The sequence below is a fragment of the Tupaia chinensis genome, unplaced genomic scaffold (assembly GCF_000334495.1).
Source record: "Tupaia chinensis unplaced genomic scaffold, TupChi_1.0 Scaffold144171_2, whole genome shotgun sequence".
Lineage (NCBI taxonomy): Eukaryota > Metazoa > Chordata > Mammalia > Scandentia > Tupaiidae > Tupaia > Tupaia belangeri.
In genome coordinates, this window is record NW_006204028.1 from 492,245 (window position 1) to 507,601 (window position 15,357).

The window sequence follows — 15,357 nt, forward strand, 5'->3', positions numbered from 1 at the left end:
GGGAAGGAAATTTGGGGTGAAAAATAGAGAGGTAAGACATTTGTGGGACACGGATATGTTTTATTATTTGTTGATGAGGACGTGTGTAGGATTCTCAACTGGGCTGGACTGAGGTGTATATCATGCTGGGTAAAGTCTCTTTACAATCTAAATGATGTATAGCCATTAAATGTATAAATAATAATTAAAATGAACAGTAATAATTAAAAAATAAAAAAAGAAATTAAACTAAACAAAAAAATGCTAAATGAGTTGGGAGATTACTGTCAGTTGCAACAAATGTCACCGATTTTTACTCATGGGGTTAGAAATGACTATTCTTTCCTGTGGGTTTTATGTTGTGTCCTCTACTTTAAATAATTAAAATGCAAATATATAATCTACAAAAGTCAGACTGTGAGTTCAGTTCAGTTTATTGGGATGATAGAGAAGGTCAGAGCGTGAGCCTAGGGCTGTCTTCCCCGACGGCAGAGGCTCCTGGGTTATTTCAAGTGTTTGAGGAGAGCACAGAGAGACTTGGCCTGTTCAACACCGCGCAGTATGAACTAACTCAAGGTAGCCGTGGTTTCAATAAGTGTCAGGCCAGGTTCTATTTAGCGACCTTGCATCTTCGTTTTTTTGTTTTGTTCTTGTTGTTTTAGCTGAAGCGACGGAGTAACTATTTGTATCTGGGAAGGAATTCAACAAGCAAAGCATTTGGTTTAGGATGACTTAAACAAATGATAAACTCTCGTCATGCATTTCGATATGATTTGATCCACATTAAATTCAGACTAATTTTCAAGGATACACCTACTATCAAAAAAAAAAAAAAAAAACCTACAAAAAAAAAAAAAAAAAAAAAAAGGTGCCGATTGCCACATCCGCAGAGGTCATATTTAAACTGCCATTTTTGCCGAAGGCAGGTTGAGCACGACTTACTTCTCTGACGTGATTATAGGCATGTTTGCTTCGTACCTTTTCACTTGCGCGACCAGCTTAGGGTCTGAGATTGTGTAGTTCGGATGGCCTCTTGAAAGAATACCTTTTCCAAAATAACCTTTCCCATACAGCTGCTTGACATCCTCCGTGTTCCTCTCAATCACACTGTTGTTCATCAGTTTGGCACGGAACACCTGGAACTTTCCTAGGACCGTGGTCCTGACCAAAAGAGATTGGCAGTGGAGCCTTGTAATTCTCATACACTCTTCTCCTCTTCGGAGCGTGGAAAACTGCTTCTGCCATTTTTCAAGAGTAACTGTTAATTTCGAGCCCTGGATGTGCGAGTTTCCTTTCTCACTTTCTCTCTCTGGCGAGCACACATGCCCTTCTGCTGCCCCACGCCAGTGACCTGGGATCTTTGTAAGCAGTTCTGCAGCTGCTGTGCTAAGAAGCCAGTTCTGCGGGAGAACCATGGCAGAATGGGAAAAGGAGAGCTCATGACCAATCTGATCCCACAGTTTAAGAAGTGCAGTTTCAGGACTAGCAGTTAGCATAATGGCTATGTCGCTGGACTCCCATGTAGTTGACTGTGGTTCGAACCTGGGACCCGGTGGCTTAAAACTCACGCCGGGCGTGTGTGTGTGTGTGCCCAAGATACCGAGAAGAGAATGGAAGAGAAGGGATTGTGGTGTGGCCACAATCACCCCTGAGGGGTGATTTCTTACTTTCTGTCTCTCTGTCTCTCTCTGTCTTCCTGGCGAGCACACGTCCCCTATAGCAAAAACCTCTCCAAAAAAAAAAAAAAAAAAAAAGTGCAGTTTCTAGCGGGCATATAAATTCCATTATTGAATCATTATAATAAGAATAAAATAAAAATATTATTTCTCTTTCAAAAAAAGAAAGAAAGGTACTCAGCAGTCCCTGCCACGATAGGAAAAACTTTGTCACTGAACTCAGGGATGTGTATAACACCTACAGGGAGAAAGTCATGCTAATGACCTTTTGGGAGGTGGCTACTTTTTGCTGAAGGCAGGACTTGAGTTCAAGCCCTTTCCTGAACCTCACTCTTTTTTTATAAAGCCAGCTATGGAAATGTCCGTGTGTGTGTGTGTATAGAGTGTATATGCATGTGAGTGCACTTGGGCATGTGAGAGAAGGACCCATAACAGGGTCTTATCACACCTAGTCCTGCTCCTCAGGCTCCTGGGTGTCCACGCAGGTACCTGCTGTGCTTTTAGGCTGACTAGAATTTGAACCCATGGTCGCTCACAAGGCTTCCAGGCCTGCAGTGCACTTTGTGCTACAGCTATGCCACAGTGGTTGGGCCGTGCATAGCTCTGACTCATGCTCGTGACAGGCTGCATTTGCATGGCTTACCTGGGGAAATCCCAAGCTGTCAAACTGTGAAATCTGATTCAGAGAGGTATGTTCTGACTCTCAGAAAGGTGACCATGTAAAGGATCTACAAGGACATATTTATAGCCCAGCATATTAATGGGACTCCCACAAGGAAAACATTCAAAGAGATAATCCCCACAGTAAACTCATAAATAAAAATTATATGAGCCAGTTTTAGAGCTTGGTGGCTAAGGCGACCAAATCCCATGTGGTAACCGCGCTAAGTTCCACACCTAGTTTCTTTCTTTTTTTTTTTTTGGAGACGTTTTTTGCTATAGGGCGCATGCGCTCGCCAGAAAGACAGAGAGAGACAGAGACAGAAAGAGAGAAATCACCGCCCCCCAGGGGGGATGGCCATGCCGCAATCCCTTCTCCTCCATTCGCCTCTCGGGATCTTGGGCACGCACGCACACGCGCTCAGCGTGAGTTTAAGCCACTGGGTCTGGGACTCGAACCGCGGTCGATTACATGGGAGTCCAGCGACATAGCCATTACACTAACTGCTGGTCCCTTCCACACCTAGTTTCTTGGGAAATATGCTGGGCACGTGTGTATGCATGCCCAAAATCCTGAAAGGAGGGAAAGATGGAGGAGAAGGGATTGTAGTGTGACCCTTCTCCTGGGAGGAGGATGATTTCTTCTCTCTGGTCTTTCTGTCTTTCTCTGGTGTGTGGATGTGCTTCTAGCCAAAAGGAAAACAATACCATAAGAAATGGCACACGCAACAAATTGTGAACTAGAGATAGCAAGATTATTTGGACACACTTTAAAGTGAGTGTTACAGTTTTCAGAGAGGATGAAGAAGAAATTGAATCTATAAAACAATGCAAAAACATTATGGAGCTAACATCAGGCAGATTTTTAAAAAGATTCACATAGAAAGTAACAGCGCTTGTGTTAGAAGAGCTGGTGGGCTCCTGAGAGGTGGGTTGAGAAGAGCAGAGCTCTGTCACACAGATTTTGGAACTATTAATGCATTTGACCAACTTTGACATGCTCTTCAAATTTTCCTATATAACCCCCTCAACACAGAAGCACCTGTAGAGAGTCTGTGAGAGTTTGGTCCTCTGTATGTTCGTGGTGGCTGCAGGGGCCTATGTCCGTGTGGTCACTCATTAATTCAGGCTGGCCTGCCCTTTGCCTTGGGTGCCCTGCAGTTGATGGTTTGACTAATGGCAACACCTTATAGCCATGAAACTTAGCAGAAAAGCCTGGAACATCTTGCTGGACTTGCTTTTTCTTTCTTTCTTTCCTTCTTTCTTTTTCTGTCTCTCTCTTTCTTTTCTTTTCTTTCCTTCCTTCCTTTTTTCTTCTCTTTCTTTCTTTTTCTTCCTTTTCTTCCTTCCTTCATTCCTTCCTTCTTTCCTCTTGGGCATGTGTGCTAGCCAGAGAGACAGAGAGAAAGTGAGAAATCACCCCCCTGAGGGATAGCCACTCTGCAATCTCTTCTCCTCCATTCTCCTCTTGGGATTTTGGGCATGCACACACACACACACACACACACCTGTCATGAGTTTCAAGCCTTTAGGTCTATGACTTGAATCACGGTCAGTCATGTTTAAGTCTAGCAGCTTAACCACTATGCCACCCTTTTTAAATCTTTTTTTTTTGATCAAGGTGTTTATTCAAATTAAGTTGTCCAAAATGATTTAACTTTTACGGAATAAACAAATTTAAGGGTTCATGCAGCAGCTTTCTTTTCTCCTGTGGTGGGTTTCTGCTGGCTTCTTTTCAGCTGCTGGCTTCTTTTTTTTTTTTTTTTGAACTTTAAAAAAAATTTAACTTTATTTATTAATTTATTTATTTTTAACTTGATCAGAGAGGAACAGAGTCAGAGAGAGAGAGAAAGTGAGAAAGCAAGCCAACAGGTCCAGGACTCAAAACGTGGTTGACCATGTGGGAGTCCAGCGCCCTTAACCACCACACCACCCACCGGCTCTTCTTTTTACATTTTTTTTGGTAAGAGAATTCAATCATTTATTGATTATACATGATAATGGAAGATACACAGACACACAAGCTTGGTCCCCATCTATTTTATAAGGTACCATAATTCAGTTTACATATATTACATCGGATGTACCAACTACCACTTTTTTAATAACCTGGTCTGTGACTGCTCGGGTGAACCTCTGAGTGAACTTCAGGTCAAACAGTGACTGTCAGTTCAACCACACCTGCGTTTCTGAATACAACTGGCTTTCCCACCCAAGTAGGAAGTAAATAATTTCAAAGTGGAAACTGGCACCACCCTAAAGGGATTCTAACTTCACACTGTTTACCAAGATAACTTCAGAGTAGACTAACTTTACACAGAACATTTTTTTAAAAAGAAACATTTATTTATTTTGAGAGATTTTTGCTATAGGGCATGTGTGCTCACCAGAAAGACAGGGAGAGACAGAGAGACAGAAGGTGAGAAATCACCCCCTAGGGGGAATGGCCACGCTGCAATCCCTTCTCCTCCATTCTCCTCTCAGGATCTTGGGCACGCATGCATATGGGCCCGCCGTGAGTTTTAAGTGAGTTTTAAGCTACCGGGTCCGGGACTCGAATTGCGGTCGACTACATGGGAGTGCAGCGACATAGCCATTACATTAACTGCTGGTCCTTTTTTTTTTTTTTTAAATACACCACAGATTAGTTTTTTGTTTTTGTTTTTGTTTTTTTTTGAGACGTTTTTTGCTATAGGGCACGTGTGCTCGCCAGAAAGAGAGAGAAAGAGACAGAAAGAAATCACCCCCCCCAGGGGGGATGGCCACACCGCAATCCCTTCTCCTCCATTCTCCTCTCGGGATCTTGGGCACGCACGCACATGTACCTGGCGTGAGTTTTAAGCCACTGGGTCCTGGACGCGAACCGCGGTCGATTACATGGGAGTCCAGCGACATAGCCATTACGCTAACTGCTGGTCCCTTCCACACCTAGTTTCTTGGGAAATATGCTGGGCACGTGTGTATGCATGCCCAAAATCCTGAAAGGAGGGAAAGATGGAGGAGAAGGGATTGTAGTGTGACCCTTCTCCTGGGAGGAGGATGATTTCTTCTCTTAACTTTTTTTGTTTGTTTGTTTACTTTAATTTGACCAGCAAAGGATGGAGAGAGAGAGACAGAGACAGAGAGACAGAGGGAAAGTGAGAAAGCAAGCCAACAGGTTTAGGACTTGAAACGCATGACCTCCAGTGTCTCATCCAGCCAGCATCTGTGGTTCCTGGCGTGGCCCAGAATGGTGTTCTGGCACTAGTCTTTGCATATGGATTAAGTTTCAACATGATTTTCAGGTTTTCCAGTGTTTTTTTTTCTTCAGGACTCTGTGATGAATTTTTTTGCATGGCACTGGGAGGGCTCTTTGGCTCTCTGGACTTTTCTTTTTTCTTCTTTTTTTTTAAAGATTAATTTTATTTATTATTTTTTAATCTGCTATAGGGCATGTGCACTCACCAGAGAGAGATAAGTCAGAGTCAGAGAGAAAGTGAAAAAGCAAACTACCAGGTCCAGGACTCAAACTGTGGTCGATCATGTGGGAGTCCAATACCTTAACCACCATGTCATGTGCTGCTCCATCTCTGGATTTTTCAAGATTCTGCTAAGGTCTGTGTTCATCATCTTGTGCATGGGAAGGCTGTACCTCCTCTCAAGGGAAGCAGATTTCTGCCTAGTGCTGTACAATTCATTTAACTTCCAGAAAGCACAGCCAGTCTGAATGCAGAAATGTCCCACATGCCTCCCAGGAGCAAGTTTCAAATGCTCAGCTTGCTTACATTAAGCAGAGTGACCCAGGGATGTTTCTGAAGGCCTCGATGGTACCATTGTAGGTGATGCAGGGTGTTCATTATACATGACGCAGGGTCCCCTGCACTGGATAGGATGACAGCTTCTCATTTTGCCCTTGCCAGCTCTCATTCACTGAGAGGCATAGATCTTTTTTATATCGTCCCAGGCCTTAAGTTTCTTCAGAAGCAAAACAGCCTCTTGGGGCTGGCAGGAGGTATGGTAGTTAAATGGCGCTGGAATCCCACATGGCCGACTGTGGTTAGAGTCCCAGAGCTGGTGGCTTGCTTTCTCACTTTCCTTCTCTCTTTCTCTTTCACTCTGTCCCTCTCTGATAAAAATTAAAAACTTTTTGATAAAAATTAAAAAAAAAAAAAAAAGAAAGAAAAAGTTAAATAAAATAATTATTTAAAACAAACAAAGAAACAAACAGCCTCCTTGGTCTTCTTGAAGCCTTCAACTTTATTTTCAACCATGAAGGGAAGTTCAGAAACTTCCTCAGTACGATGACTAGCTGTGACCAGAGCTGGTAAGGCTGAGACAGCCAAGGCAGAACAGAGAGCATACTGCTTTGGGGCTGTGTTCACTCTGCGGTGCCAATGGCACCAGGTCTTAGTTGGTGCCAACGTGCGACGTTCTCAATGCACATTTCCAAAAGCACTCCAGTCAGAACACATGGTGGGACTCACCACCTTGAACTCTGGGAATTCGAGCCACAGCTCTCCCAGTACCCTGGCACTCAGCACTGGTCCAGTAACCTGCTAACTTGATGGTGTCAAGGGCTATCTGCTATTTTGCACAAGTTGGTGTGAACCAAGTTCACAGTCTCTGGTCAGATGGGAGCCTTGAATACAGTGGACAAAGTGACATTTTTGCCAGATTAAGTCCCCCTTGTCAGAGGACACTGATACCAGTGGACGAGCACACACCATGGGGGGGAGAGGAAAAGATCATGCTCCTCTCAGCCTGTGCCCAAGAACTCCTGCTCTGGAATTGTGCTTTGCCATCAACCACACCCTCCTTCGCACGGCCTTTAAGAGCACAGCAGTGACCTTCACCTGCTTCACCCTGAGTGCTCACTGTGCTTGCTGCCGTGACTACCTCTTTCTGGGAGGTGTCTTGTTTTTAGTTTTTTGCTGCAGGCATGTGTGCTTGCCAGAGAGAGACAGAGAGAAAGAGTGAGACAGCACCCCCCCAGGAGGGATGGCCAGGCTTTGACCCCCTCTCCTCCAGTATATTCTCAGAATTTGAGGCATGTAGGGAGCAGCCAATCTGGGTAACACAATGGTGACCCTTAAACACATGCAGAAATGTGGTTCTTTAGGTTGCCATTTGCAAGGCTACATGAAGGCCATGAACAAATGAATACGCTGGCTGGCTCTGTGTCAAAGCTGCAAGGCAGTATTGGTTAAGGAAGCCATCTGTATTCATGAGAAAAGGCCCAAGAAAATAAAAGAAAACTTACATACATCTAATGGCACCAGCGGTCTTTACATCTTCAGCCAATTAACATCTGAAAACAACTGGCTCTGCATTCCATTTCCCCTTCCCTCCTTTTGTCCTTTAAAAGAATAAACCTGACCAAAAATAAATAAATAAATAAATACATAAATCTGACAGGACCAGCAGATGGCATAATGGTTATATCACTAGACTCCCATGGTTCAGGTCTGGGACCCAGTGATTTAAAACTCATGCCAGGCGTGTGTGCGTGTGTGCAAAATCCCGAGAGGAGATTGCAGGAGAAGGGATTGCAGCATGGTCATCCTCCCCTAGGAGTGATTTCTTGTCTTCTGTCTCTCTTTCTCTCCAGTGAGCACATATGCCCTATAGAAAAATCTCTCTCTATGGGACCAGTAGTTAGTGTAATGGCTATGTCGCTGGACTCCCATGTAGTTGACCGTGGTTTGCGTCCCAGACTCGGTGGCTTAAAACTTACGCCGGGCGCGTGTGCATGCGTGCCCGAGATCCCAAGAGGAGAATGGAGGAGAAGGGATTGCAGCGTGTCCATTCCCCCCTGGGAGGTGATTTCTCGCTTTCTGTCTCTCTGTCTCTGTCTGTCTGGCGAGCACATGCACCCTATAGCAAAAAAACTCTCCAAAAAAATTCTGTCTCTAAAATAAATAATAATAATAATAATAAAGAATAAGCCTGGAAACGGCCACGGCTACATCCATCAGAGGAGTCTGGACTGCCCGATCCTCTCTTTTCTCTATGTCTGTGTGTTTATTTTTATGCTTATTCTCTAATCCGCAGCTACCCCACCGCAGAACACATGTTCAGTCATCCTGGTTACAGCAGAGGCACACATACAAGTGCCTGGCACGATTTTCAAGCCGCTATATCCAGGTTCAGGACTTGAACCACACAGTGGGCCATGTGGAATCCAGTGCCTTCACCACCATGCCACCTGCAGGTCTGGCATTTTCTTTATAAGTAGATTTTTAGAGCCAACAGGTGGTGTGGTAGTTAAGGTGCTAGACTCCCACATAGCTGAGGATGGTTCAAGTCCTAGACCTAGTGGTTTAAAAATGATGCCAGGTGTTTGTGTGTGCATGCCCAAAATCCTGAGAGGAGAACTGGAGGAGAAAGTATCGTGGCCTGGACATCCCCCTACCCCCCGGGGGATGCCTTCTCACTTTTCCTCTCTCTCGCTCTCTTTCTCTTTCTCCCTGATGAGTACACTCACCTTATAGCAAATGAGCAAACAAAAAGCCTAGTTTTATTTATTTATTTATTTTTTATAGTTATCACCATAATTACTATTTCTTTTTTTGTCCCTTGGTTTTCAACTCAGGCCGCATTCTCTAACTCATATTGTGAAGACAAAAGAGTTTTTGATTCAGAGATATATGCCTATCCCCTCTCACTCTTGTCCTCAAGTGGTCGAAACCCTGCCTCCCTCGACAAGGACTGCTCGATAGACCTCTGTCCAATCCGGACCACACTCTCTTTGTGTCGGTGGTAGCTCAGTAGTTGGGTCAGGTGGCCGTCGCCGGGCGGCATGTGCAGTAGTCTCTCCCTCTGTCACTATCAGGGCGTCCCGTCTCCCAGAAGGTACCACATCCCAAAAAGCTGAGCTCATAGCCCTTACTCGTGCCCTCGCTCTCTCAAAGGGCTAACGAGTCTATGTCTACACCAGTTCCAAATACGCCTTCCTTATTTCCCCCTCTCACTCTGCCCTCTGGAAAGAACAGCGCTTCCTCACTACCAAGGGCTCAGCAGTCACTAATGCTACTCTCCTAAGGAAACTCCTGGAGCCCTCCAGGTTCCAACAGAGGTCGCTATAGTCCACTGCCAGGGTCGCCAGGGCTCAACTGACCCAGCGGCAATTGATAACTCCCAGGCCGATGCAGTGGCCCGTAGCCTCACACTTAGCCCCCCTCCCAGCACCAGTCTTCTTCCTAACTGCTGTGGCTAAACCTCTTTATTCCAATGGAGAACAGGCAGACCTCTCCTCATGCAGGGAAACAGCTGGGGAAAGGGGGGGATTTTCCTTCGCAACAAAATTGCTCTCTCCCAACAACAGGCCTCTGTCATCCTCACCGAAGTCCACCAGTCTCTACACATTGGCCCCAAAGTGGTGTTTTGCTTCCTTGAGCCCCTCTTTCATTATCCAGGACTCCACAGGCCCTTCGGCATATACATCAGACATGCTCCACCTGCTCAGCCGTCAGTCCCCAAGGTGGCCTACACCCTCAGGTCGCCACTCACCAACTCCACGGCCACCAGCTGAGTGAGGACTGGCAGGTTGACTTCACTCATTTGTCCAGACAAAATCTTGATACCTCCTTACTCTAGTAGACATCTTTTTAGGTTGGACTGAGGCCTTCTCTGCCTCAAGGGAGAGGCCAATGTGGTTGCAACTGCTCTCTCCTGGAGCACATCATGCCACGCTTTGGCCTTCCAACAACTATCCAGTCCAACAATGGGCTGGCCTTCACTTCCAGAGTCGTCCAACTGGTCTCTGAATCCCTCAAAATCCCCTCAAAACTCCATATCCCTTATCACCCCCAATCCTTGGGTAAGGTTGAAAGGGCCAATGGCCTTCCAAAGGATCATCTCACCAAATTCTCCCAAGAGCTCTGTCTCTCCTGACCTGAGCTCCTCCCCTTAGCCCTCACTCGCCTGCATAAGGCTCCCCGAAATCCCACAGGCTTAAGCCCATTTGAAATCCTATATGGTAGGCCATTTCTCATTAACCACAACCTCCTGGTCCAGCACTCCCCTGTAGCATCTTACCTTCCTTATCTCTCTCTCCTCCGGCAGCTGCTCCATGAATATGCTGACTGCGTCTTCCCAACTCTCACTCTGTCCACCTCGGTCTCAGAGCACTCACCTGGCCCTCTCCAGCCGGGTGACAGCATACTACTAAAAGAACTCCACCATCGCTCGTTAGAACCTCATTGGATGGGACCTCACACTGTCATCCTCACCACTCCCACAGCAGCTAAGCTTTTGGGTCAACCCTCTTGGTACCATGTCTCTTGCCTCAAATGGGCACCCCCTTCCAGCCCCTGTAAGTCTCAGGTTTTGGGATTCACAAAACTTTGTCTTACCAGATTTCCTTGCAAACTCCTCATTCTCCTGCCCCTTCTCTTCCTCTCCCGGGGTGGTGGTGGGGCTAACATCTAGCTCCTTTTTCGCTGGCATTTTTATATACAAGAGTCCTGAATGTCCATGGGTCACACCCACACTCACCTCCTGGCCATTGGGGACTGCCAACCACATGGCTGCCAGTCACGGGTCTCCATCCCCAACTCTTTTGCTAAAATGTACTCGGTCACCCAGGGATGGTCTAACCCGGCCCTTTGCTTTACCTTTGATCAAACCAAAGAATCCTGTCACGAGTGGTGAGTAGATACCTATGCGGATTGCCCTTACAGTATCTGCCATATGCATGTCATACAATTAGACTCCCACAACAAACTACATGACACTTACCTCCTTACCTCCAACAGTCGAGTCCAGCTCTATCTCAACATCAAAGACCCTTGGGATGATAGGTGGGTAAAAGGAGTCTGGGGAAAAGTCTATCCCTGGGCCTTCAGTTCCTCCCCATCAGGGGCCATCCGAATGTACTGGACTTACATCAGAATAGTCTCAGAAACCATCAACCAATAAAAGATCAATCGGGACCAGTAGTTGGTGTAATGGCTATGTTGCTGGACTCCCATATAGTCATCCACGGTTTGAGTCCCCGACCCCTGGGTTGGGGTTGTCTTCTCGCCAACTGCTGGTCCTACCTTTTTTTTAAATTTTATTTATTAATTTACTTATTTTATTTTGACCAGAGAGAGACATATATATATAGAGAAAGCGAGAAAGCAAGCCACCAGGTCCCGGACTTGAACCATGGACAGCCATGTGGGAATGTCCAGCGCCTTAACCACCACACCACTTGCTGGTCCCCACCCCCTTTATTTTTTAAAGAATTTTTATTAGGACCAGCAGATGGCGTAATGGCTGCATCACTGGACTCCCACGTAGTTAACCACTGTTCGAGTCCTGGACTTGGCGACTTAAAACTCACACCGGGCTTGTGTGACTGTGTGCCCGAGATCCTGAGAGGAGAATGAAGGAGAAGAGATTGTGACATGACCGTGCCTCCAGGGGGGTGATTTCTAGTTTTCTATCTCTCCAGTGAGCGCATGAGCCCTACAGCAAAAATCTTTATTCATTTATTTTAATTTGACCAGAGAGGGACACAGTGAGAGAGAGAGGGGAAGTGAGGAAAAAAACTCACCAGGTCTGGGACTGAACTATGGTCGGCCATGTGGGAGTCTAACTGCCCCAACCACACCACCACCTGCTGACCCTCCATCAGCTTTTTAAAGTCTCTTCCTGCTTACTACGGCACGTGTTGCTTCGCAGGTATCTTTTTTTTTTTTTTTTTTTTTTTTTTTGAGAAATTTTTGCTATAGGGCACTTGCACTTGCCAGAGAGAGAAACAGAAAGAAATCTGGGGAGATGACCACGCTGCAATCCTTTCTCCTCCAGCCTCCTCTCAGGATTCTGGGCATGCACCTGCATGTGCCTGGTATAGTTTTTAAGCCTCCGGGTCTGGGACTCCAACTACGATTGACTACATGGGAATCCAGTGATATAACCATTATGCCATCTGTTGATCCCATGTTTCATTTCATTCTTTTTTTAAATTATATGTTGCAGAAGTAGTTTTCTTTTTTTTTTTTTTTTAGTTATTTAATTTATTTCTTACTTATTTTAATGTGAATAGAGAGAGAGAGAGGGAAAATGAGAAAGCAGGCCACTGGGTCTAGGACTTAAATCATGGTGGGCCATGAAGGAATGTCCATTGCCTTAACCACCACACCACGTCCTGGTCCCCAGTCCTTTTTTTTTTTTTTTTTTAATATTTATTTTATGAGGCCGGCAAGTGGCATGATGGTTAAGGTGCTGGACTCCCACATGGCTGACCATGGTTTGAGGCCTGGACCTGGCAGCTTGCTTTCTCACTTTCCCTTTCTCTCTCTCTGATCAAATTTTTAAAAAAGTAATAGTAACAAATGAAATAAAGATAAAAAAGAATTATTTTTAACTATTTATTTATTTATTTATTTATTTATTTTTAATTTGACCAGAGAGAGAGACAAAGAGAGAGAGAGAGAGAAAGAAAGCAAGTCCCCAGGTTGGGACTCAAACCGCTGTTGGCTATGTGGGAGTCCTGTGTCCTTAACCACAACGCCACCTACTGGCCCCTTCATTTAATTCTTGAAACAACCTAATAAGGTAGGTGTTATTTCCATTCATATGTTATAGCTGAGGCTATTGAGGCACAGAGATATTAAATCACTTTTTCAAGGTCACACAGCAAGTAGAGGACTGAAGCAGAACCAAGCTCTGAATTCCTCTTTTAGCCAAGACCACATTGTGTCTTGAAGGCATCAAGGCACATCCTCTAGAGATTTTGGGGATTTGGAACACCCATGCACACCTGCACAGCCTGGCTCTGCCATGGAGAACAGGTGCAGAACTCCTGATCCAGCTGACGAACAACCACATCCTCACTTAGGTAACTCTCCCTGCCAGTCAGCCCCAGGGCAGGAGGAGACTCTGCAACCACAGAAAATTCACTTTGGAATGGCATTCACAGGTGACAGCATTTCTGTGCCCCAAATCCAAACAGGGCAGAGAAATGGAGAAGAGATTGCAGCGAGACCACAACCCATGGTGGGGTGCTTTCTCCCTCTCTGACAATTAAAAAATAATCCTTCTTTCAGTCCAGAGCTAGAAAATAGTTGTCTATGGGCCAGCTCTTGCCTAGTGGCTAAGGCAGCTGGATCCCGCACAACCAACTGCTCGACTCCAGCCCATAGAGGGGGCTAGAGGTTCAAGAAACATGCTGGGCTTGTGTGCATGTGTGTCCAAAATCCCCAAAGAAGGATAAATGAAGGAGAAGGGATTGCAGCATGACCATGCCCCACTGGGGGAGAAGGGGGTGCTCTTTCATTTTTTCTCCCCAGCCAGCTCACGTGCTCTCTGGCTAATTAAAAAAATTTTAGGGCGGGGGGGGGGAACCAGCTGGTGGTGTAGTAGTTAAGGTGCTGGACACTCCCTCATGGCCAACCACGGTTCAAGTCCTGAACCTGGTGGCTTGCTTTCTCACTTTCCCCTCTCTTCTCTGGTCAAATTAAAATGAATGAATGAAACAAACCTGTAAAAAAAATTTTTTTAAAGAGAAATTTTTGCTGTAGGGTATGTGTGCTTGTCAGAGAGACAGAGACACAAAAAAACAGAAATTATCCCCCAGGAAGTTGGCCACACTACAATCCCTCCTCTATTCTCTTGGGATTTTGGGTACACAGCACACATGCCCGGCATGAGTTTTTAAGCTGCCAGGTCCAGGACTTGAACCACAGTCAACTATGTTGGAGTTCAGCAATGTAACCATTATGCCATCTGCCAGTCCCAGCTCTCAGGCAAGTTAAATGAAAAAGAAAGAAAGAAAATAGTGGATCATTGGGAAAGTTACGACACATTTTTGCGTAGAAAAACACAGAAAAATATGTGATGACTTTTCTGATGACCTAGTAGCTATCTGCAGTAGCTGCGTCAGAACTCTCTCCCAGCAGGTTTGTCTTTCTGCAGACTTCTGAAAAGCTCAAGCTGGGACCAGCCGGTGGTGTGGTGACTAAGGCAGCTGGATCCCACATGGCTGACTTTGTAGTTTGAGTTCTCGAGAAACACGCTGAGTGTAAATGTGTCCATGCCCCAAATCCTGAGAGAATGGGGAGTGACTTCTCACTTTCCGTCTCTCTTTTCTGTGTGTGCCCTATTAAAAACAAGCAAACTGGGGCCAGTAGGTGGCACGATGATTAGGCACTAGACCACATGTCTCTCTTGTGCATGTGCTATATTATATTATATTATATTATATTATATTATATTATATTATTACTGCTGCAAACTCTTCTCCGTTCTCCTCCCGGGCTTTTGAGCATGGCATGAGTTTAAGCCGCTGGGTTCGGGACTCAAACCATGTCGACAATGTGGGAGCCCAGCAATGTAGTCACACCACCATCTGCTGGTCCCTGCATGTGCCTTATGAAAAAAAAAAAAGAACGGTGGGCCAGCAGATGGCATAGTGATTTTTTTCCAGACATAATTTTGTTTTTAATTTATTTATTTAATTTTACTTATCATTTTGTTATTATTATTTGAGAGGTTTTTGTTATAGGACACGTGCGCTCACCAGAAAGACAGAGACAGACAGATAGATAGAAAACGAGAAATCACTGCCCAGGGGGATGTCCATGCCACAATCCCCTCTCCTCTATTCTCCTCTTGGGATCTTGGGCATGCACCCACACGCGCCCGGCATGAGTTTAAGCCCCTGGGTCTGAGACTAGAACCACGGTCAACTACATGGGAGTCCAGTGACATAGCCATTATACCACCTGCTGTCCCTCATTTTATTATTATTATTTTTAAATTTGCTCCAGGGCTCGAGTGTTTACCAGAGAGGAGAGAGAGAGAAAGTGAGAAAGCAAGCCACCAGGTCCAGGACTTGAACCACAGTCAGCCATGTGGGAGTCCAGTGCCTTAACCACCACACCACCTGCTGGCCCCTAGACATAATTTTCTTATAATTAATAGCTGCTAGAAGATGCATTATTTATAATTACACCAACATTCATGGAGGCCAAATAGTACAGGCATAAGGACACACTGTGACAAGATGTCTTTCCATACATCCCAATAGTTTTATATTTTAGCTATGAATTTTAGGTACCAGAGTCAAACTTGT

At 45.3% G+C, this 15,357-nt stretch overlaps 1 pseudogene; it reads right to left on the bottom strand.

Annotated features, from left to right (window-relative positions):
- Window positions 1-7,021, bottom strand: part of LOC106733595 (60S ribosomal protein L4-like) — a 19,288-nt pseudogene extending 12,267 nt beyond the window's left edge.
- Between the last annotated feature and the right edge of the window lie 8,336 nt (window positions 7,022-15,357).